This window comes from Mustela nigripes, chromosome 12 (assembly GCF_022355385.1).
Source record: "Mustela nigripes isolate SB6536 chromosome 12, MUSNIG.SB6536, whole genome shotgun sequence".
Taxonomy (NCBI): Eukaryota; Metazoa; Chordata; class Mammalia; order Carnivora; family Mustelidae; genus Mustela; species Mustela nigripes.
In genome coordinates this window covers 90,212,656-90,236,204 of record NC_081568.1, presented here as the reverse complement: position 1 = coordinate 90,236,204, position 23,549 = coordinate 90,212,656, and the positions used below count along the sequence as shown (strand labels likewise).

The window sequence follows — 23,549 nt, the reverse complement described above, 5'->3', positions numbered from 1 at the left end:
AAAGTCCTTCCTGGACCTGCAAGGACTTCCTGCCTCATTCTCTCTCAACCACTCATCGTTGGGTTGTGAGGAGGCCCTGTCCCCCTCCATGTTTCAAAGACCATTGTGAGGAAAAGGGAACTGGGAAACCTGCAATAAATGTAATAGCCCAGCCTGCCCCAGTGAGCTGGGAAAAAAAAATCTTGATTTGTCGCCATGTAAAAATCTTCACTGGTATCCTGCATGACGCTCTCAGCTATGAACCCCTCCTGGGGAAGCTGTTTTTTCTTCAGTTATTTTACTGTAATTTTATTGTGCAAAATCCTCCCTCTGATTTCACTGGAGTCTTGTGCAGAGTGAAGTATAGGCTCTCCGTCCTGTGATGAGATGGAAATCGTTATCCTTGCCCCCATGACACCAGAGGAAAATGGAAAACTGCACTTGTGTAATCATCATTGTACAGACCATATAAGAGGTACAGAATTGCTTCCTTTTTAGAGGGTTTAATTAAAATCATTACTTAAAAGTAAGCCTTGTGACAACATCATGATTGGGCTATTTTCAAACTGTAGAACACCTAGGAGAATTCCGGGTTCCGTGAGAAAAGTGTCTCTCCATAGTTCATACATGTATGCTTGCAGGACTCCAAGAGGCACAGAACTCTGTTAATCTTCTGATATTGGCCGTGCTGATTATTTTATGGTTGTCTAAAAATGAGAGGCATATCGAAATAATTTAATATTTTGTAATATTTTAGAGGGTCATTATAAGACATTCTCTTTTACTCAGTAAGGATTAAATAACCAAGTCTATGTTTTTTATTGCTGATTTCTACGATTAAAGCAAGTACATAGAAGCTGAGCTGATTGCAATATAAAGAATTATTCTCTTGGGTCCTACTTGTATTCATTCTCTTTCTACATTTTAAAAACCCATTCATCAATTACTCTGCAGTAGTACCAGGAGTTAGCATGCGCATATTATCTTCTCCTATTCCATCATGGTTTTCCAAGATCACACGTGTGCGTTTGGGGCTGTACACACCCAGCCACACTCACAAACACATACACACACATGCAGACACTTATAATGGCGTCCAAACCTATTTACCCATAATTACATTCTAGGCGCTTTATCGAACAGATATTTTTGCATTCATTTGTGGAAGCTGAAAAGAATCCGTGCTACTGTTTGGAGTCTTAAAGCAAACTGTAATCTCATAAACAGTGAGGTGAACCTCAGAGGCAGGAGTCTTTTGATATGCAGCATAAGTGAAATGCTGCATAATATAAAATGATGGCGCTATTAATCCTACGGCACTGGTTGTGCCCAGCACCCCCCCCCCCTTCGCTATTGATACCAACACCATTGTCTCTGGCTTTAAACTTCATCAGTATGCAAACGGAGTGTCACTATGATGGGTGGTAACTTGGTTGGATGCACTTTCTACATTTCTGGCAAATGAGTATAATTATTTTCAGAGCTGCGGGCAACTCATGCATGTTTTATCCTCCATCTGGACCAGCACGGTACACAATAGTGATAAAAGATGATTTTCCCCCTTGGATGTTCACAGGCCATCATCGACACAGTCCTGATGAAATGGCCATGTATCCCCTAGCAGCTCTATATCTGCCACAGCTTGACAACAAAATTATTTCCCCATAGTACTCAAACACTTCAAATATTCAAGCCCTCTGTGCATATATTTGTGTTTTGAAGCATTCAGCGTTAACATAATGTGGTAATTTATAAACTGACAAATTAACTATGCAGAAATCACAGAGAGGCCTTATGAGGTCTGCAAAGCAGCAGAAAAGAAAGCAGAAGCTTTTTGCGCTCTGTAATAATAATAATCCTATCAACTGTCGCAGATTGCCCGGCCTCCCATTGTTAGAGCCGAGCTCTCGAGCCTGCTTACTGTAGGTGATTCTGCCCCAGCCGCCTTGCCTCAAGCCTCACCAACCAGGAGGCTCAGCTGGGGCTCGAGATGCCCTCCTCCTCTGGGTTTGGGGCTCGTGGGGAAAAGGGCACCAATAAAAAAAAAAAAAAATGCAAGTTGCCTGTATTGATCACTTGGAGCCAGCAAGGGTTGTATGGGATGGAATTTGGGGAGGGTGAGATTTGCCCTCAAGACGGAAAGAGAATTTAGGACCGGCAAAATCAATAACAGCAAAACTGAGATTACGCATGTGAGAGTACGATCGGCCTTCTTTGTTTCGTGCTTATAAAATCATTTTAATGATTAAAATCCATCATCTTGCTAGCCCGCTTAGCAAGCGCTGGTGATCCTCACAGACCTGCTATTGATCCTCAGACAGACAGCTGAATGGAGGCAGCATTCATCAAAGGACGCAAAAGAGTGCATTTTCACTTTTATTGTATTAGCTTAATTCTCTTTCAGATGAATTAAAGACTAATTTTGCTAGACCAAGGGGAGAGTCTGTGGATCTTCTGCTGCCCCCATCTGTTTAACATGTAGATTCTTAGAAGGCAGAATTCGTTTTTGAGAGGCAAGAAAGTATTTACAAATTCTTTGGAAAAACACAGAACATTCCTTCACGATATGCCAAACCAGCCTCTCCTCCTTCCTTCTCCACGACACCCAGCTCTGCACTCCACCTCCCCCAGTCACTGCACGCGTGCACGAACACGCGCACGCGCGCGCGTACTCACACACACACACACACACACACACCGTCCTTTAAATGGTATGTACCATGCTATGAGGCCTACCAAACATCAGACACTCTTTATCAGCAGTTGTGCCAGGGTCTCCATGGCAACAGTATAATAGATTTGCCCTTATTCAATCCCAGAGGCCACATTGAAGCGCAATGCAAAATTTGCTGGGGCCTGAATTCCTTTCAAGCCATGGCTCATGTGTCAGGAAACAAGTCAATGCACAGACAGCCCCGCACAGAAAGATGGAGAGGAACCTTTTCTCTCCACTGCTGTTTGCTCACAGTGACATTCAGAAGCTCGGGCCCTTCTAGATCTCATTTCTGTCTTGTTTTCTAGTTATTAATTCACTTCTTGGGGTGGAGAAGAGAGTGGGGGAAGGGAGCGCCAGGCTTTGCAATAATCAACCACCAATGAAAGTGCAAAGCAAGCTGCATAAAAACGAACCGAGCGTCTCAGCCTCCAAGGTTATGTAGGATTCAATATGGCTGAAGCCCACCACGGCATTGGCCGACTCCGTTCCATGATGTGAGGCACCCCGGAGCCGAGGAGGCCTGAGCAGCCCGCGCAAACCTCCTTGACCCAGACTGGAGTGGTATTCCGTGATGCTCAAGCGACCTTCCCCAGGGAAGGAGAGGCAGAAGAATGGACACATGCCCTTGTCCTGAAGCCAATCTCGGCAGGAGGAGAGAATTCCCGGGAGCTCGCACCTGAAGTACACTGTGGCTAAAACAAGCACAGCTTAAAAGTTAAACAATCATTTGTTTCAGGTTTATTTTAATCATTAGCTTTGGGACTTACAAGATGATTACTTTGTGGGTTAATTATTTTCTGTGCTTGGCTTTCCAAACCTAATTGCTCAACTTCATTATTGTACATAGCGATCCATAGCCGGTTCCTAAAATTACCTGTCCAAATATTTTCCCTTTTGATTATCACGGAAAATTTGCTATTTTTCTCCTGGACTTGAAACTTTGCAGAAATGACTTGGTGGGCAGTCACTTGTGTGATTTTGAACACTGGACTAGAGATATCACAGCCATGAGAAAAAATTCAATCCCTGGTCGGATCAGAAAGAAGGTTCTTAAGGACCTTTGCCCAGATGAGGCCTGATTAACTTCAGGGCAGTGGTTCTCACACCTGAACATCCATAAGAAGCATCTGGAGTATTGTTAAAACAATTTCTTGAATGCTGTTGCCAGAGACTGTGACTCGGGAGTTAGCATTCCCAGCAAAGTCACAGATGATGCCGGTGCCAGTGCCGCTGGTCCACGGGCTGTGCCTCAGGAACCAGAGCTTTCGGCCAATCTCCCGCAAGAAAAGTTCCTCAACCTCAGACTCAAGGTTTATTCTGACTGTTTACTGTAACTTCAACTTCGATCCTCTTCTAGGATAGAAGGGTATTACTTGTCATCTTAGCGTAATTACCCCCTCCTCCAGAGAGTCAGACCTGCAGTTTCACCCAGCACCTGGGACACAGCAAGGATGGAAGCCACGGGGAAGAAAAAATTGTCAGGAGACCAGGATATATCCTCAGGCCTAACACTATGCCTGCCACACACATTAGGGCTTGATCAGTACTTTTTTTTTTTTTTTTTTAATGAATACATGCGTGAGTAAATATGATTGAATTGCAAGGCTTCCATACTTCAGGAAAGAGATCTTAAGTCAAGGATCTGGTGCTCTGTGTTCTATTTAAGTTGAAATCAAGTCAAATGTCATACATCTGTTTTTAAAAGTGGCATATGAATTTTTGTGGGGAAGATTAAATTGTACTTTAAAATCTTCTAGGAAGCTGGAGCCATAGGGTGAATCACTGTAGAAAGCAAAATCCTTTTATAATTAGAAGCATTGCTCTCTAATTTATCTAGTTTTATAAGTTTGGGTTTTCTTCAAGTGGGAAATACTGCATTTTTACTTCAAGACTCACCAGCTTTGCTTCTTACTGCACAAAATAAAAGGGTGTATTTCTGCCCAATGTTTTAAACTTGGAATCATTTATTTCTTTTCATTTCCCATTCCTGCTGATTAGACCCTAAAATCTGGGTCATTTTAACAAATAATCAGTTTCAACAACAAAATGTGAAGCCAATAGTACATAACTGACTTGAGTCAGTGTCACAAGTAGCTCCCTTTGACCAGAGAGAGTTTGGTTACCTGTGCTAAGTGAGTTATGCGCTAGAAAATGACACCTGGGCAGGGGAAGGAGGGGAGGTAAACTGAATTACAGCACGTGCTTTGCGAATTACCTCATCTATGGTGAATTCAGGATAAGATAATGACAGCCTTTTTCACCATATCCTGCAGTATTTCTTTAGTTCCGAGATTTTTCTTCCCAGAACAAGGCCAAGGGCACAGAAATGAGCAGACTCTTAGGCAGGGAGCCTAGCTGGTCCTTTCCGCCCTTCCGAGCAGGTGAGGTGCAGTGGGGGAAAAAGAGCAGATTTCTGTCTCCCACCCTGCCCCTCACTTCAGTCCTTGAATAGTCTCATCATCCCTCATGGGCTGGTAAGAGAAAGAAATGCAAATATCCAGAATTGTAGAATTGCCCAACTAGATCTTTGAAAGGGTGGGTCTGGATGCTTCCTTTTGCCAGAGAAGGGAGATCCCAAGATCATGCAAGCAGTCAGGGCAGAGATGGGGTGTGAGCCTCATGCCCACACTCGGACAGAAGTCCCAGAACACCTGCTCGCTGCTGTTTCAGCCCGTCTGCCCTCCCTGGAAGGCAGCCCGTCATGCTGCTTGAGTAGATGTCCCCTCCCACAGCACCCCCCCCCCCACAGGCTCCCTAGAAGGCAGGATGAAGGCAGAGAGCTATCAGCAACTTTCAATTCAACAAATATTTATTGAGCACCTGCTGTGTGCCTGTTGCCCCACTGCACTGTGACAACCGCAGCATGAAAGGACACGGCGTTTTATTACAAGGTGGTTACAAGTAGGTGAGTCTGTTTTTCATCACTTGACAATAGCGGTCTCCTCTGTAATGCTTTGCAAACTGGTCTACGCCCCCCCCCCCCCCCCCGTATATCTGGAGCCACGGGTTAAACTGGTGGTTACTTCCTGATGTTTCCATTCTCCTTTACTATAAGTACATGATTTCCTGGATTTTATGACAAAGATTTTTTCTAATTCATGCTTTAAGATTTGGAAACGTGGATGGATGACTCCGATGCTCACAGTATGTGTTAAATTGGTGCTGTCCCCTTCCTTCCTTCCTTCCTTCTTCCTTCCTTGCGATACAGATTAAGCTTCATCTTCGAATAATATTTTAGGATTGAGGATAGCAAGGACTTTAAATTGGCATTTTTAATGTTAACTATTTTAGGCCACTGCACAATAATATGTCAGTTTTTAAAAGGTAAACGAACTCGGGGCGCCTGGGTGGCTCAGTTGGTTAAGCAACTGCCTTCGGCTCAGGTCACGGTCCCGGAGTCCCGGGATCGAGTCCCGCATCGGGCTCCCAGCTCCATGGGGAGTCTGCTTCTCCCTCTGACCTTCTCGCCTCTCATGCTCTCTCTCACTGTCTCTCTCTCAAATAAATAAATAAAAATTAAAAAAAAAAAAAAAAGGTAAACGAACTCTGCACCCAAATCTGCCCTTTGTGGAGGGTGCTTTAGGTTCCCTCGCCAGAGTCCCCGAAATTGGACTTTTAGCTTCTCTGCCACTATGGGCACTTCGAGGGGCAGGCGGGGGGGGGGGAGGGGACTGAGAAGCTCCAGTTTAGAGGAGGCAGTGTTCTGAAGTGCCAAAGTGAGAATGGGAAAACATCTGCAGGACAAACATGATGTTGAGCGTTCCAGGCAGACCCTGAACCTAAACACGATGAGGCCAACACTTCCAGATGAACTCACTCATTTTCCTTTGACTAACATTCCTCTCCCAAGGAAAGCCGGTCTGTCATTTTCTGCTGTATTGTTGTGTTTCTCCACCTTGCCCCTTGCCTCAGTTCTTTGTGGCCAACACACACTCTGGACCCTGCCTCTTCTCGCCGTCCTGCTCGGCCACCTGTCCAGCCCCACGTTTGGCAGTAATGGCAGTAATGACCGTGCCTTTCTTGCCAAGTGGAGCTGACACTCTGTGGCCCATTGTTTGTGGGGCCACACTGCTGTCCCCATCGCTGCCCCTATAGGACACTCATCAACAGCTGTGAGAGGCTTCCCATCCTGCCCCATAGAAAAGGAAGGCCCGAAAGGCTTCTCAGAGCATCGGTTCAGAGGTCCCGCAACCAGCCAAACAATACGCGATCATTCAACGGCTCCAATTCATTTTCCTCTGCTCCTCCCCCACCGTTACCCTCAAGAGAAAACTAATTTGCAGAAAAATAGCCCCTGCCAGCTAACTTCTCCTCCTAAATGTATGATGACCCCAAACTCTTGTCTCCGTGGGTACTTATTCTCATAGCAAACACGCAGAGTTCTGAAAAGCCCGTCTTCTCCTTTAAAAACTTCCCTCCCCCACCTTCAGCAGGGAGATGCTTTTTTTTCCTTTTATTCTTTGCTTCTCTTTTTAACATGTGTGCTGAAATTGGCACTTTCTCTTTTCAGTTCACTCCCTTCCCGGGATTAATGCAGGCAGCAATGGAGAAACGTGCACAATTTTTCCAGTCTCTGCACTAGGCGAACCCACGGGTGATGGATTAAATGTAACAGGCTCTACCTTACATATCACTATTTAAGCGAAGCGCCTTGTGGCCGGTGATGCATGGTGTCATCCAGAAAGCCCTGCACAAGTAGGGGAGCGCGGCTGCCTCCACTGTTGTCTGAGTAAATAATGGGGCTAATGGCATTTGGTGCAAATGAGACTCCTATAGAACTCATAGCGCTTGTTGATCTTATTTTTCTTTGTCAAGCGCCTGCTTCGGCAGTGTGGCCTGCCTTGGCTATCCAAGGGAGGAGGAAAGGTCTCCGGGAGTTCAGGATTTTGTAACTAATATTGAACACCAGTGAGAATGGATGCCAAGGTCGGGTTAAGAATAAAGACAATTGATTTGGAGGTCAGGGTTGCAATGTGAAAGGCCCTGGATGCTGCCAAAATATTTTCATTATGCTGTTTTTGTTATGGAAAAGACCGGGCCTACTGACTGATTGAGGCGGAGAGGTGGGAGGTAAGGTTGGAGCAGGGAGTCTGGGAGGCATGAGGAATCGGAGCTCCAGGATTTATGGGTTGGGGGTCCCCAAGTTTCATTTGCCTGGTGCTTGCCTCCCTTGGAGAGGTGTGTGGATGGACAGATCCTGATCACCACGTCTTTCCCTCAGCAGAACCTGGCAGTTCTGTACTCTCTCTCTTTCTCTGTCTCTCTCTCCTGCAGCAGAGAAGCTGGAGACAAATTCTTGCCGTTGTATTTGCAGGGGTAAGCTATTTCATGCATCACTGTGATTCCACTTTTCGCCCATGCCTACAAGATACCTGCACCACAGGGCTGCGTATTTTAACAAAATCCTGTTATTATTGGAGCTCTGACCCGATTTTGTTTCTATATTCTGAAGTAGAAAAGACTCCAGTGGCATGAAATTAGCAACACATTCTGCTAGTGTGTTAATTGTGTGAGAGTTTTTGGCAGGAGAATCTCTAAGCACTACATGGAATTTATTTTTTATTTAAATTTGGTAGTGATTTCACATTGTGTTTAAAGAGAGGTACCATGGCTGAAAACACTTGGGATTTACGGTATGTTCAGAAAAAGAAAAAAAAAAAAATCTGTCTAATGCAGTGGTGCAGAAGGAATTATGTAATTTCTTCACTTAACAGGGAAGCTGCTAGCCTTGATTTCTAATTCATTACAAGAAATTGGCATTCCCAGGCAGTGGTTTGGGACGTCCTTGACCCCAGTACAGTATCCAAACGCTGTTGTACCCAGGCAGTTGCTCACATAAAAGCAAAAACACATGAAAAAGAGAAAGTCAAAATCTCCCAGGACGGAGTGGCTGTTTTTCTCTAATGGATACCCCTTCTGAATCCCCCAGAGACCAAAGGGGACTTTAAATGACCATGGTTGTCCTCGAGAACATGTGGATGTGGGAGCAATTCCCAGAAAGGGGAAGGTGGGCAGACAAGCCAACAGATGTGTCCCACTAAAGAGGGTGGACTCCTGCTCTTATCTCAGTGACAGAAGACAGCTCTGAAGGAGGAAAAAGGTAAAATAATGATGACTAAGTACTTACTGTCTACCAGCTATTGGATTGGCTGACCTATATCATCTTATTACCCTTGCCACATACTAGATATGTGATCCTCTGCTCCCAGGCCCTTGCCTACCTCCTCTCCCCACACTTCCCTCCTTGCCTGTCACCCACCACACCCCAGTCTTCTGAGAGGCTCTGAGCTGCCCTGACTGGCAAGGAGCTCCTCCTTGGCCTTCATTCACTGCGTGGCTCAGTATAGCAGTTCAAACCAGGACAGACAGGGCTCTTCTGCCTAGTATTACTGCTTCTGTAATAAGTCCTTCTCTAGAATAACAAGCATGGCCTGAATTTGATTTGTGGTGTCAAGTAGAAAGACACAGATTATGACTCCAATTCCAGCTTCCTTGGGAAGATGATGTACTCCGAAATTCTGGGCTTCTGCATCTGTGAGAGATGGCCATACTTTGGGCCAGGATTAAACAAGGTGATGGATAGAGAGCTCTCATCTCTGGGGCTGGTCCATGGGCTCTTCAGGTCCCTTTGCTTCTTGACCCCACAGGCACGACAGTCACATCTACTGAACCCACATTAGAGGCCAGAGACCATGCCAAGCTAAGCATGAACAGAGGTCCCCAGAGATACCCTGGAGTATGTACCACTCCTCATTTAACCCCCACATAACCTTGAAAGGGCGGTTTGACCATCCTCCTTGAAACCATACCTTGAAAAGCAGAGCCTGAATGTCACTTGGTTTGTCTGATTCCAAAGACTCTTAACTCAGTGGTTCTCAATGCTGGCCATCTGGAGAACTTTTAAAACACTGACACACAGTCCCCACTACCCCAGACCAATTAGACGGACTGAGATGGGATTGAGTTTCTGTGACCTTTAAAAGTTACCCAAGAAATCTCATCTGATGGTCCATAAGCTATGAAACCATTGTCTTAATTATGCTCAACTTACCTACCACTGGCCACACAAACCAGGATAGCTCAACTAAGAAAGGGATTTCAAATGCTGGCTGCTCACTAATAATTAGACTGTGTTTACCACTTCTGAAGGGTCTACTATGACACACACACTTGATGTTGTCTTTGATCCTCATAGCAACCATGCAGGAATGAAATGTGGTCAATTTTCCTGGTTCACAGATTTATGTAAATAAATTAACACCTGGTACAAACAATCCATCCATAAACAGTATCATTAACATTATCACCATCACCACCACCATCTCTTGAATCCTCATGGCAGCCTCCACACTGATCCACTCAGCTCCCCATGAGACCGGGAATCCGTGTGTGTCTTCCCGTCTTCCTGCTACCCCTCACCCCAAATGCCCATCATCTCTCACCTGGGCAACTGCAGCAGGCTTCCAACAACTCCCTGCCTCCAAGCGCATCCACTCCCAGGCCATTTTCTATAAAATAGCCAGGATGACCTTTTTAAAACACAAATATTTGACCTTTCCTGACTGTAAAATGGTGATAACTGTCAGGGCATTATGTGAAGTTGGGTAGGCTGAGCCCTTTGTAAAAGTGCCCAAGGGAGGGGCAGGTGGGTGCCCAATCTTCTCCCTGTTCTCTCTGCCAAGCCACGCCCTCCCCTGTTGCCAGGCCCTCCCCCACTCCCCAACTCAGAGATCACATTGGCCCTGAGTTCAGGGTGCTTTTTGTGATTTATGTGTCCAGAGGGTTTGTGTGTGAGAGAGAATGGCTTGGTTTAGGGAGAGGGACATGTGCTTTTCTAATTCACACAAAGGTTTTGTAGTAACAGCAACTGCCCTGAAGTTGAACCTACTTCACTGAGTTATTATGCTAGACAAATGTGAAAATTTAAATAAAATGGAGGTTCCCTCTGGGAGTTGAAATTTGAACCCTGGCTGTCAGTCTTTAAAGCTACTATCCTAACCCCTGTTGTTCCCTGGAATACGGAGAAGAGAAGCTCTCAGGGGGGATCTACGGATAGGAAATTCTTTGGGCGGCAGGCTTTCTGGGAAAAGCTTCACAGACATGGGAAGGTGCAGTCTCTCCCATTAGGGCCAGAATTAGGCCAACCAAAGCCAACCACCTCGTTCACGTTGCCCATCTCACCTAGCTAGATCCTCACTTCCTTTGACCTTCAAAAGAGTGTTGTAAAACTTTGTATGAGAACATTTGTCTTAGGAGAGGGGAATTTACGGGACAAGGTTATGCTTGGCGTCTGACCTCTGTTTCAAGTAGATTCATTCCAGGCTACCTACTTGATAGGTACGGTGTAGAGATAAGGAAAATGAGATTTTAATGTGATAATCTGTCACTATTCTTCCTTATCAGATCATTCCCTTTGCTGGCCCTTGGACTGAATACTTGGCACAGCAGTTTGGAACCAGAACATCCCTTAAAAATAATCTACTTCAATGGTTGGCATCCAAGAGCCCCTTAAGGGTGGCGTCTTCACATGACCTTTTAATGTCTGTATCTCTGATCTTCTCAGTGTGGTAAGTTGGCATGGACTCACTCAAAGATCCATTTCTTTGTCTTTGACTAGAACTTTGGTAATTTAATATGTAAAAACTGTGGGCATCTCATGTTAAGTTCTGGCTAGCAGCTAGATCTTTCATTGATAAAAAATGAAAATGAAATCCCTCTGATCTAAAATCCCACTTGGGGTCCATGGCACCATCCTGCTTCTCAGACCAGGGTTTAGTTCCACCACCCCAAACTGTCATTTTCTTGACATTTAGCTCAGTGAAGAATTTTGTTGGATAATTAGTTTCCAATCACACAGCTTTAATTTCAATACAATAGTTTTTTTTTTTTTTTTCCAAATTCCATTTTAAAGGAAACTTAAGCTTCTGTAAATTGAAAACCGGATCATTTAGCATCAATAGAAATAAACACTGTGGAAACAAAACACTGCGCCTGAATTTCAGCTAGCTATGGTTGCTTACTGGAGATCTCAACCAGATGCCTATTCACTCATTGTCAAGGAGAGGAATGAGAGAGATGAGGCCATAGTGGAATCCTGTTAAGAAAAAAGTGGCGCTAACTGAGGCTCTCTCTAGAATTCTTATGGAAACACAATAAAAAAGGGAATACTTTTCTCACAAAAATATTTCATGTTCCTGCTACCTTCACCCTAAGGAAGAAATGATATGTTGCAGAGGTTGTAAAAGAAGTCAGAAATGGAGCCTCTGCCATCAACCACTGTCTTCCCCTTTCCAGACCTATCCAAGGACATGACCCTTTTTCCTCTTGTTGAATCATCTCTACATTTTCCTTTCCTGTGCTCATTGATTCTTTTTTCTCATTTGCTCCCCTCTTCTAGGACCCTGTTTCTACTCTGCTAGGTCTCAAGGCATGGGGTTCCCAGTTGGCTGGTGAGGGGGCTTTGAGTTTTAGAGACAGAAAAAGAGAGAGGAGTAGAGGCAGAGAGCTGGTGGTGGTGCTACACAGATCCATTGTTCAGGAATATCAGGTGTGATATTCCTGCTCAATAATCCAGGTTTATTTCGTTCTCCTCCCCATTTCCACTATGCCCTGTGAGTACAACCGAGCCTCAGCATTAACTCTGACACCCTGAGGAAGCCCTTCTGTCCCTTTCTCCCTTGCCCCCCCTTCCCTGTGACTCTGCTCCTCCATAACAAGCAGGATGATCTCCTTTTGTCCTCTCTACACTTCACTCTGTCTTGCCTTCCTAAAGCATTCATAAATTGCAACACTATTCCGGCATTCAATTATATAATCTAGAAAGATTAGTTATTTGCCCAACATTTTCTATCCTGTGCACCACCCTGCCTCAGCAAATTTTGGAGAGTTAACCATCAGAAGCCAAAGAGAATGTGGTTATAGGTACCAGCTTCCTTGTTACCTGAATCTTCTCAATTATTCCCCCCTGCTCTGAGTCCCTTGTGTTTTGTTTATGCTGCAAAGCCCTGATTATCTAAAGCTCTCTTATCCAGAAACTGTTTTACAACCTGGAATGAGGTTGTGCTACTGGATATGTTTTATTTACTTTGAAAACTCTCTAGCTCACCTGAACCCCTGCTTGTCTAACTTCATTCAATGCCTGTCTAGATTCTTCAGATCTTCAGGGCTTTGGGGAGCCCCATTCCATTTCCTTATTGTTTAACCTCTGCTGCAGAGCAACTCTGATTTCAGCCTCTCCTTCTATGGTAGAGACACGTGCTGTGTTATCTGAATCCCACAGTTGTTCCACTAGCTTTGTTCTTACCTACTTTTAAAAGCCCACATTAAAAACATAAGAAATGGACTTTTTGAACCTCCTTTGGTATTCTGAGGCAATACAGCCAAAGGTAAAGAATGCTGTCCTGCATTAGGCCCCTATGTTCTTGGGTTGGTTCTGTAATTTTAAGTTGTAGCTTAAAACAAGTCCCTGAATTCCCATGTATTGCCATTTCTCAATCAGCCAGTTGTGGGTAATAGTATCTAAGCTTCCTTATTAGCTGATGTTCTGTCAATTACAGAGAGTATAGCTTTAGAAAAGTTTACAGGGGACTATCATTTTTATAATTAATCTAGAGGAGTCCTTAATAATTATTTTAATAAAATCTCATATTTGGCAAAAGAATAATGATGATGATGATGATGATGATGATGAGAAGCGTTAATGGAAAACTGGCATCAGATTGAGGCTTTCTCTGGACAATACAGAAATGCTGATTTCCAGCAGATGAGCACCCTCACTCTGCTTGAACACTTCCCATAACAGAAAGATCACTACTACCTTTAAAAGTTTCCATTACTGAACTCTTAGATATTTCTTTCTTGCATAAGGCCAAAAATACCCTTTGGGAAATTTTCACCTGCTTTTCCTTCTGTGATTCAATTTGCCAACCATTCACCAAGCAGCTCCTATATTCAAAGTTCTGTGTCAGTCATCTAGGGTTACAAAGATTAAGTCAGCTTGGTTTCTATACTTAAGATCTTTGCAAATAGTCTACAAATGAAAGGCTTCATGTTGTGCTGTACAGAGATACTCCACTATTAGCCAAAATGTAGGAATAGAGACTTACTCTCTTATCTGGAACAACCAAAATGATGAACAAAATTTGTGCAACAGTAGATTTTAAAAACATTGGATATTAGACAATCAAAACCACTGACTCCCAAGAGATGGGGAATAAACAATTGCCCCTACACAAGCTTATTGCTTTGAAAGACTTTTCAGGCCCTTGTGCAAAGGTGGGAATTCCAGGCACAGGAATCCAGTGGACTCCCTGCAAGAAGATGGGGGTGATTCCTGGAGACGAAGGCAACTGAGTTTGAAGAACAGACTACTGAAGAGGGGAGAGTTGCACAGAGTACCAGACATCTACAGAGGGCCCCCTTTGGATATTCAGCAGAGCATTGATCAAGGAATGCATGTGAGTAAGCTACCCCATGAGGAAGTTACCACCCAGAAAAATTAGAGGGAGCAGGACCATGAATAATGCCTGTTTCCACCAACCACACTGGAAAGCATCATAATTCATGGGGCATTGGGTAGAGTGCTCAGAAGTTGTTCAAATCCCACCCCCCGGGCTCAGGACTGAAAAATAATTCACCCTAGACTAAACACAGTTCTGGTTCCACCTAACAAATCTTAAAAACAAGACCCAAAAGGAGCAAACTGTTTACAAGCAATTTAACTGTATCCCAGAACAAAGCTCAAGAATATTTATAGGAATACAAAAATAGCCAGAACCCAGCAAAAGAAAATTCACAAAGTATGGCATCCAGTAAAAAAAAAAAAAAAAAAAAAAATGACCAGTTATGCAAGGAGGCAGGAAAATATGACCAATAATGAGATCAACTAGCAACCAATCCAAAGCAACTCAGAACTGACACAGATGTTAGAGTTAACAGACAAGGACATTCAAATGATTATTGAAACTGTATTCCAGGTAGTCAACTCGTGAAGCACAAACATGGGAGATATTTAAAAGACCCAGGATGAACTTCTATGATGAAAACTACACTTTCTGAGATTAAAAATTACACTGAATGGATTGAATTATAGACTGGATATTGTGAGAAAAAAACCTTTAAAGAACTTTAATAAATAGCAGTAGACACTCTATCTAATTAAACATAGAGAGAAAAAAAGAATGAAAAAAAAAAAGGAGACTCACTGCTCTTTGGAACAATTTCAAGCAGTCCAACATCCATGTAATTGGGGTCTACAAGGAGAGTAGATGAAAGGGGAAGTAGAAAAAGAACTGGACCCTAAACATGGGAAATGTAAAGCAAACCAACAAACATAATAAAGAAATTGTTCAAACCAATGCTAAAGAGAAAAATCTCAAAAGCAATCATAAGAAAATGACATATTATGTACAGAGGAACAAAAGCAAAAGAATGGCAGCAATTTCTCATAAAAACAATGCCAGTGAGAAAACAGTAATGTCTTTAAAGATAAACAACTGTTAACCTAGAATTCTATACCCAGTGCAAATACCTTTCAGAAATGAAGACAAAGTAAAGACTTTTTAGGCAAAAGAAGAAAGACTTTGTCACCAGGAGACCCACACTACAAGAAATGTTAAAGGAAGTCCTTCAGGCAGAAGGAAAAATACCTTATCTACACAAAGGAATAAAGACCCCTGGAAGGGGTAAGTATATCAGACATTTGAAAGTAGCTAAGGGTTTCTAAAAGATAATTGGCTGTTTAAACAGCAACAAAAAATAATGTAAAGGGAGTCTGGTAATATATATAAAGGAAATATATGACAAAAATAGCATGAAGCCCTAGAGGGGAGAAATGGATATATCCTATCATAAGGTTCTTAAGCTACATGTGAAGGACAGCATAACAAAACAAAGAGTTTTAGCTAAAAGACAATGAAGGAGATCAGACAGAATCATAAAAAAATACTCAACCTAAAAGAAAGGCAGAAATAGAGGAATCAGGGAACACATAAAGGATGGGAAAAATAGATCTCGTCATCCGTCTGGACTCAAAGGAAAAAACTATATCTCCCTTTCCAGAGTTAAACAGTTTCCTTTTATGTGGAAATGTTGCCAAGGGCTCATCTGAAGTTGGTGCTTCACAAGATGATGCTTGTCCTCCTTAAGGTACGACCTTGCCCTCCTCTCATTACCAACAACTAGGGTCAGCTCTAAGCACAGTCTAATTCAGGAAATAGGATTCCTTCTCACTGTACACCAAAGAAGTTGCAAGGCCTGACAAACATTGGCAGAAACAAGCAAAAACACTCAGGGAAGTGCACGTGGAAAGGGTGGGACAATGGAGGCCTGAAGATAATGATGAATGGGAAGAAGTCACTGATATGGGAGCATCCTTCCTTGACTCAGGATTTAACATCCTGGCAAAAACATTAGGATCCAGTCATAATGCATTGCCAGCACGACTTTTCAAAACTTGGATACAACAATGGGTTATAGCAAATAAGACAGAGTTGCTAGAATGAACTTGGCAGACTGTCGATGAGGGGTCAAGGTTGGGGGGGTAGATTTATTACTGAGATCAGAAAAGTCCCCATCTGTTTATATTCCCCAGGAATTCCCAGAGGAGATTGCTTTGGCTAAAGCAATAAGAAATGCAGTGATGAAAAAAGCACTGGTAACTCCAGCAGTGGCTGTCCCCTGCACCCTGGGGTTGATAGGAAGAAATGGTGCCATAAGTCTATGCTCCTTCACATCAGTAAGAATGAAAGAATTCTGGAATGTCAGAGGTTTGCATTTCTTAAGTGACAGGAGAAGGTATTTGTGATTGTTATATGGGGACAAGGGATGGAAGATGCTTTGACCCTTTGACACCTGTGGCAGCGGCTAAAAGGCCAGCACGTTCCCAACGACAAGACAGATTAACAGCCAACTAAGATAGTACCTGACTTGTAGAATTGCAAAAAGAAATTGTGAGCTAGCACAAGCACAACTCAAAGGAGATTCAGTAGGTCCGCAGAGCCACCTTGTAGTTATTTCCCCCTTCCCCACGTGCATAATTTGGATAAACAAAGTAGCTGGCAGTATCCTTCCACTGGTTCCTTGACTTACAGCTTAAGAGCTATGAGGTAGGAAGAGCCAAGTGGAAGCCTCTGAAACTATCCATCTGCAATCCCACCAGCCAAGAGAGTAAACCCAAGTCAACACTGCATCTGTAAGAGAGTTAAGGCCATTATCAAGGACAAAGTACCTAGGGATGACATTCTCCATCACATCCATGTATAATCCACCTGCACGGCCCTCGAAATATTAACAGATCATGAAGGACGTTAGTTGTCTACCATAAACATAACCAAGTGGTAGCCCCAATCTCAGTTGTTGAGCTATAAATGATATCTTTACTGAAACAGATCAACATAGCCTCTGGTATTCCTATATTGCTATTGATCTGGTGAACATATTCTTTTCAACCCATCATCAATAACCAGGATCAAAAGTAGGTCTCATTTAAGTGGGAAGGACATCAGTACACATTCAGAATCTTGCTTAAGGCTATGTGAAACCTTTCATGCAATGGCGAAGTAGACTGTAGGGATCTTAACTGCCTTAATATGTGGGACATGATCCTGATAACATCATGTGGATTTAACCAGGGAAACAGAAACAGCAAGTCATGTGGCAGAGAAATTAAACCCCTCATAGATACCCCAATCTGCCACATCACTGACATTGTCGGGAGTCCAGTGATCTGAGCGGGTACTGCTGCACCATCTTTGAGGTAATGGACAAATGTTCGAACTTGTACCTTATTCCAGTCTTCTATTGCTGCATAACAAACCACAGAAAAACCCAGTGAGGCACAACCACTACCATGTTACTGTGTTCGCTGGTTCTGAGGGTCAGAAATTTGTAATGTCTTGCTTCAGCTTCTCGATTTCTGCCAGCTTTTTCTGGGTTCTGTGGTAGAATTAAGTCTTGATGCCATAAGGTATCCATTTGTATATGAAAAACTAATTTCTCTCCTGTGTGTCTAGGATGGTACTACTTATGTACTGTACTTGGGAGAATGGGGGAAAAAAGGTCACTCAAACTACCTTCTGTCTCCTGTGGTTCAAAAGAAGAACCTCAGTTGAGAAAGGTTGGCTGGAGCTTTAGGTGGGGAAACTCTACCAGCTGGGGATGACTCAAACTGGACAAGAATCTTAGGGAGTCATTTCACCTATATTTCTAGTGCCTGGGCTGGGACACTTGAAGGCTAGCCTCAGGGAGGACTGTCAGCCAGAACATGGATACCATGGCCTTACATGCGTGGGAGTTCCAACTGTGACTTCTTCACAGTGTGGCAGCTTCAGGATAGTTGGAAGAGCAAGTGTTTCAATGAATAAGGGGGAAGCTACACAGCCTTTTATGACATAGTCTCTGAAGTCACAGAAGGTATCTTTTGCTGTCTTCGCTTTGTTGAAGCAGTAAAAACCCTACCCAGATTCCAGAAGAGGGACATGGACCTCATTTCTTGATGGCAGGAGTGTCAAAGAATTTTGAGGTCTTTTAAAACCACTAAAAATCTTTAGAAATTAGTGGCAGCATATACCACTCTTGGGAATTCTGCTCTGATTCATTTGTTGGGTGACTTGGAAGGCTGCCAGGTTTATCAGAGCAAATCTACAGTGAATCTTGCCACACAGTTCCTATGACCAGTAGAACTCTTGGTGCTATTTACTGTGAATAAAGGGTGTGTGTGTGTGTGTGTGTGTGTGAAGTCTCTGTCAAGCCTAATAAAAAGAGTTGCAGCACAGATCCTAGAGCTCTAGTGCTCGACTTTCCTTCTGCAGCAGAAAACTAAAAACCATTTGAAAAGCAGTTCCTGAGCCCCAAAGGATCTTGGGACATCAAGTGGCCATGCAGCCAGATGACCATGCTGAGTTGGTCAGACGCAGCAGTAGTATGACATCATACATGGTAATGGTTCACTTGAGATTGGGTCAGAAGGGATCCAAAGGACACAGGAAGTTTTGTCTCAGATTCCTGTGTTGTCCACCTCCCTTGCTCAGTTCACACCTAAGGCCTTATAGTTAGTTCCCTACAGCCAACAAATGAGGAAAAAACTTGGACCTAACTAGGTTGATGGGTTGTCTTGACAAGTTAGTGCCTGCATTCACTGGGCCGCCATACCATAGCCCTGTTAATGGTGGCCCTGAAGAATAGTGAAGGTCATGCCTCCCAATGAGCAGAGCTGTGAACAATGCACTTGTTCATTCACTTTACGGGTAGGGAGAAACCATCTGAGTTACGAGTATATCTAGACCCAGGAGCAGTGGCAAATGGCTTGCTGGTTGGGTCAAAACCCCAAAGGCTTGAAGTCAGGAGACAAGAAGATGAGACAAGGTAGAGAAAATCACATAGATGGACTTCTGCTACTGGACACATAGCGCCTGGCTCCCCAGCTCAATACCAGGCATACCAGAGCACCTCCCCAACAAGGGTGGCACCGAACCACTATGGACAAGATGTCTTGAGCAAGCCAGCTAGCCTGTCTCCTTAGCCCCTCCAGGACTTGCATGACAGAGGGGACATGGGGAAGGGAAAGAGGGTCTGCATGGCCCCAACAGTAGGACTGCCATCTCACTAAGACCAGTCTAGCAACCGCTGTACTGAATCACTGAACCTGCTGTATTGGTCACCAGAGAGATGGCCAGGGAACCCTCCATATGGCACATGTTCCTTAAGGAAACCAGTCAGTCTCTTGGAAATAGGTTTTTTTCCATCAGACGCCCTCTAGTCCTGAGGAAACACTGATTCAGCCTTACCAGAAGTGGATATGGTTTTGCCTTCCCTGACCCAGTGTCTGCCAACACTACCATTGACTTAGCCATTTTGATATATGTGCACATCTAGATGTTTGAGGAGTTAACACCCCAGGGGCAACCCTTGACCAGTTTGTGCCAGGAGCCATGAAATGATCCATCCTTTCTCTCCTTGAGAGGATGGTGCTCAAAGATCCAAGGAGCATGGAGCCCATTTGACTGCACCAGCAACCAGCTCAACAAGTACATTGGATTGTCCTGACATCTCTTACTCCCCCAATTCCTGTGCCTGCGTTTCCCAAATCAACCACCTCCATCATCCTCCTTTCTCAGACTCTGCTTTCTGAGAGAACCCAGGCTAAGACACTATCTCAGACCTCTTCATAAAACATGAATTTTCTGTGAAGTTAGATGCACACATGCTATAATTCAAGCAGTCTTCTACTCACGTGGACACAAAGGTCCCTTGTTTGCTTGCTTGCTTGTTTTTAGAAAAGGAAAAAACTGGAGCAATGTATCAGGTTCCTGTTTAGGGTATGATAGATTCTGTTTGTGGATGCAATGCCCATCACGCTGGACTTCAGGCAGGCTGTGCAGGTGGTGCCGTGCACAGGGGACTTGACTGTGAGTGGGCGGGCCTTCCCTCACCAACTAGAGTCCTATCAATGGGCTGCATCTGCCCAGAGGAAGGGGTGCCTACTTCTAATTCTCAGAAGGCACAGTGGCTCATGAAGTCCTGTACCTGAAAGCACTTCCACCCCAGGAGGCCACATCCCTTCTACCCAGGAAAACCATTCTAGAGACCAGCAAAGGAGGGCAAAGTTGGGGCCTTTTGCCTGGTTGGTGGCACAGCTTTGAGACTGCTCTTGTGGGTGGTACCTCATATCTCACTGTAAAATGAAAGATGAAACTGATGAAAAATCTAGTTATAACTCCTCTAGGAGGAAGCCAAGAAATTTCAAGGAATACAAGACCGAGCAGCAGATACTCACTTACCCCTGCCTACCTCTCACCTACTGCTGGAGTTCCACGCACCTGCAGGAAGTGACCCAGGAGGAAGTGAGATCTGAAAGGTGGATGAGATTTCTGCACTGTCACCTGCACAACAGGGACACTGCCCCAAAATGTGACAGACTTGTTTTGCATTTTAGGCAGGCTGAGTGCCTACCTCCACTTCAAACTTGAGGAGGTAATTCTACCCTCTTGGCTTCCAAGTAGCAGGGAGGGAAAGAGTGGCTCTTTTGTATGATCCTGGGATCCCCCTTCTTGGTCAAAATCCCAATTTTGCTGCTTATCAGCTCCGTGACATCAGGCAAATACTTTAACATCTCCATGCCTCAGTTTCTTTATGTGGAAACTGAGGACTATAGCAACTAACCTTTACTGACTGCTCGCTGTGTGCCAAGCCCAGTTCGGAACTCTTATAAATTTACTAATTTCTTCCTCATAATGATCCCCTGAACAAGACATTATTCTTGTGCCCATTTTACAGATGAGAAAAGAGAGTCACGCAGCTGGCAAATGGCAGAGGCATCATTCAAACCCGGTGGCTGGCTCCACTATTCTACTCTCAGCCACACGATAAAGTGGCAAACATTACCTCCTTCGCAGGGTTTGTTGAGAGATGCAGGTGAGTTCATCATGTGGAGTACTTAGAGCACATAGTGCAGGCCCCTGTTCAACTACTGTGAGCTGCTGCCCTCCTCCCGTTCGGCTGTCATTCAGGGCTGCTGGCGAGGACGCTGAAGAGGTAGAGGGCACAGGTGTAGAGGGGGAATAGCAGGTACCAGCCTGGGAGAGCTGGGGTGACTTGGGTCTACTTTTTCCTGGCAGTCCCCCTACCCCTCCAGGCAACATGGAGGAATGCACAATTCTCTCCTGTGTGTAACAGTCCACAAAGAATTTCTGGGCTCCCTCCGGGCCAGGTAACCTGTGATCCCATCTCCCATGCTTCTGAAGCTCCGAACACAAGCAGAGAAACCCGATCTCTCACCTCCTGTTGCCCCAACAGGCTCTTCCTTTCTGTTTCAGTTTCCTGACTAGGAGACCTCTCTTTTCTCCAGGGGACTGACACTGGGGATTGTGCTCCCTGTGCTTGCTGTACATCCGCATTGTCAGACCCACTTCCTGCCTTCTCTGCTCTGTTCTGTGCACTAGCAGACTAACCTCTGCGAACCATTCTCCTTGACTCCTTTGTCAGCAGGCTTCCTGTTGGGCTTGACCAATGGGAGGCACCAGCAAGAAAGAAGGCAGGAGAGGAGGGGTCAGAGGATTTCTTCCCTCCTGGGGTCCTATAAGGGCTGTGAGCCTTCGCCACTCCAGCTTCTGCCGAGGGGATCCCTCCTCCACAGCACCTGCCCCTGGCCTCTGGGAACGGTTTCCTCCTCTTGTCCCTTCACCCTAGTGGTGCTTGTGGCTTCCCCCTACGCTGGTGTCTGGGTGCTCCCACCCCTGTCTGCTCCCTTTACCCATTTCACACCCCTGTAAACTGTGCCTTAATTCACGCTTTGTATTTCCACCATCTGGGTGAACTCAGGTCCCTTCCAGGACCATGGCTGATACGCTCACACACAAGGGGACCACTTTATCCAGGAAGCCCAGAGGTGGGGCTGTATCTGTTCTATCAATTATTATTCCAAAAGCTAATCTGAGTGAAAACGTTGCCTAGTACATTTGTTAATGTTGATTAACATTAAAATTTAGAAATGATAGATGAGCATAAGAAAGAAAACAAATGCCACCCGTATTCTCAGCACAGAGAGATAAGCAGTGTGTTGCCACACACATTTTTCCTTATCACAAAGGAATCACCTTGCATTTCACCTTCCTTTACTGGCTTAAACACAGTACGAATAATTTTCTTCCTCAACAAATACACTTCAGGGACACGTAGGTGGCTCAGTCGGTTAAGCGCTTGCCTTCAGCTCCAGTCATGATCCTGGGCTCGTGGGATCAAATACTGCCTTGGGCTCCCTGCCCAGTGGAGGGTCTGTGTATCCCTCTCCTTCTGCTCCTGCCCTCCACCCCCCAGCACTTGTGCACTCTCTCTCTCTCTCACAAATAAATAAAATCTTTAAAATAAATAAATAAATAAATAAATAAACTTCAACACTAATGGAGTTACTTCTAAAACCGCTAACTCAAACTTCCTAATGGCTGCATAATAGTCCACATAGGGCTACTCCTATACTTTTAATCAGCCCTCTACTGACATTCAGTTAGGTTCCAATTTTTCTTTATTATAAACACTGTTGCAATAAACACCCTTGTACAATATAAAATCCTTGAAAATAGAACCGATAAACATTTTCCAGCAAAACTTGCACATATGCTGCGGCAGCGGGGTCACCCCCTCTCAAGAGATAATAATATCTGCCTTCCCTGCCTCCTACTGATGTTGTGAGGTTCCACTGAGAAAATGGAGACGTCAGTCCTCTGTACACTGTAACGTGTGTGGGGTGACTCTTCCCTGCGATCGAATTCTTTCACAACGACCCCGCAAGGCAAGCATGGTGGATACATCCTCGAGGCACACTGTACCAACAATTTGGCCAGACATGAAGAACTGAAGGCTTACTTTTAGGCTTTTATACATGATGTTTCTGTAGCACAACAAAGTGTTGTGCATAAGAAAAGCAGCCTCCCAGCACCAGAGTAAACGCCCAGCTGGCAGTGCATTCGATCTGTTCTGGTGCATGTTAACTCATGCTGTCCCTTCCAGAAGGTCATGTCAAACAACTGAAGGAATCTGATTCATCCAAGAGGTCTGTGGGACTCAGAGGTCCCTCCCTGCCAGTGTTGGTTAGCCCAACCCCTAGTGCTTGTTAGTCATTAGAACTACCTTCCAGTCCTATCCAGTCTCTTCTAAAAAGCACTTTAGATTAAAAAAAAAAAAAATTGCTTGATTAAAAAAACTGAGCAATAGTTTAGCTTTTTTTTTTTTTTTAAAGATTTTATTTATTTGACAGAGAGAGATCACAAGTAGGCAGAGAGGCAGGCAGAGAGAGAGAGAGAGGAGGAAGCAGGCTCCCTGCTAAGCAGAGAGCCCGATGTGGGACTCGATCCCAGGACCC

The 23,549-nt window shown here is 44.4% G+C and overlaps 1 long non-coding RNA gene across 1 annotated transcript in view; it reads left to right on the top strand.

The window, feature by feature from the left end:
* Positions 1 to 8,643: 8,643 nt before the first annotated feature.
* The window catches only part of LOC132027922 (uncharacterized), a 15,560-nt gene continuing 654 nt past the window's right edge, over positions 8,644 to 23,549 (top strand). Inside the window, exons 1-3 of the long non-coding RNA XR_009407250.1 lie at positions 8,644 to 8,795; positions 11,099 to 11,262; positions 20,969 to 21,106. This is a non-coding gene — a long non-coding RNA (uncharacterized LOC132027922). The remainder of the gene's footprint in view (positions 8,796 to 11,098; positions 11,263 to 20,968; positions 21,107 to 23,549) is intronic.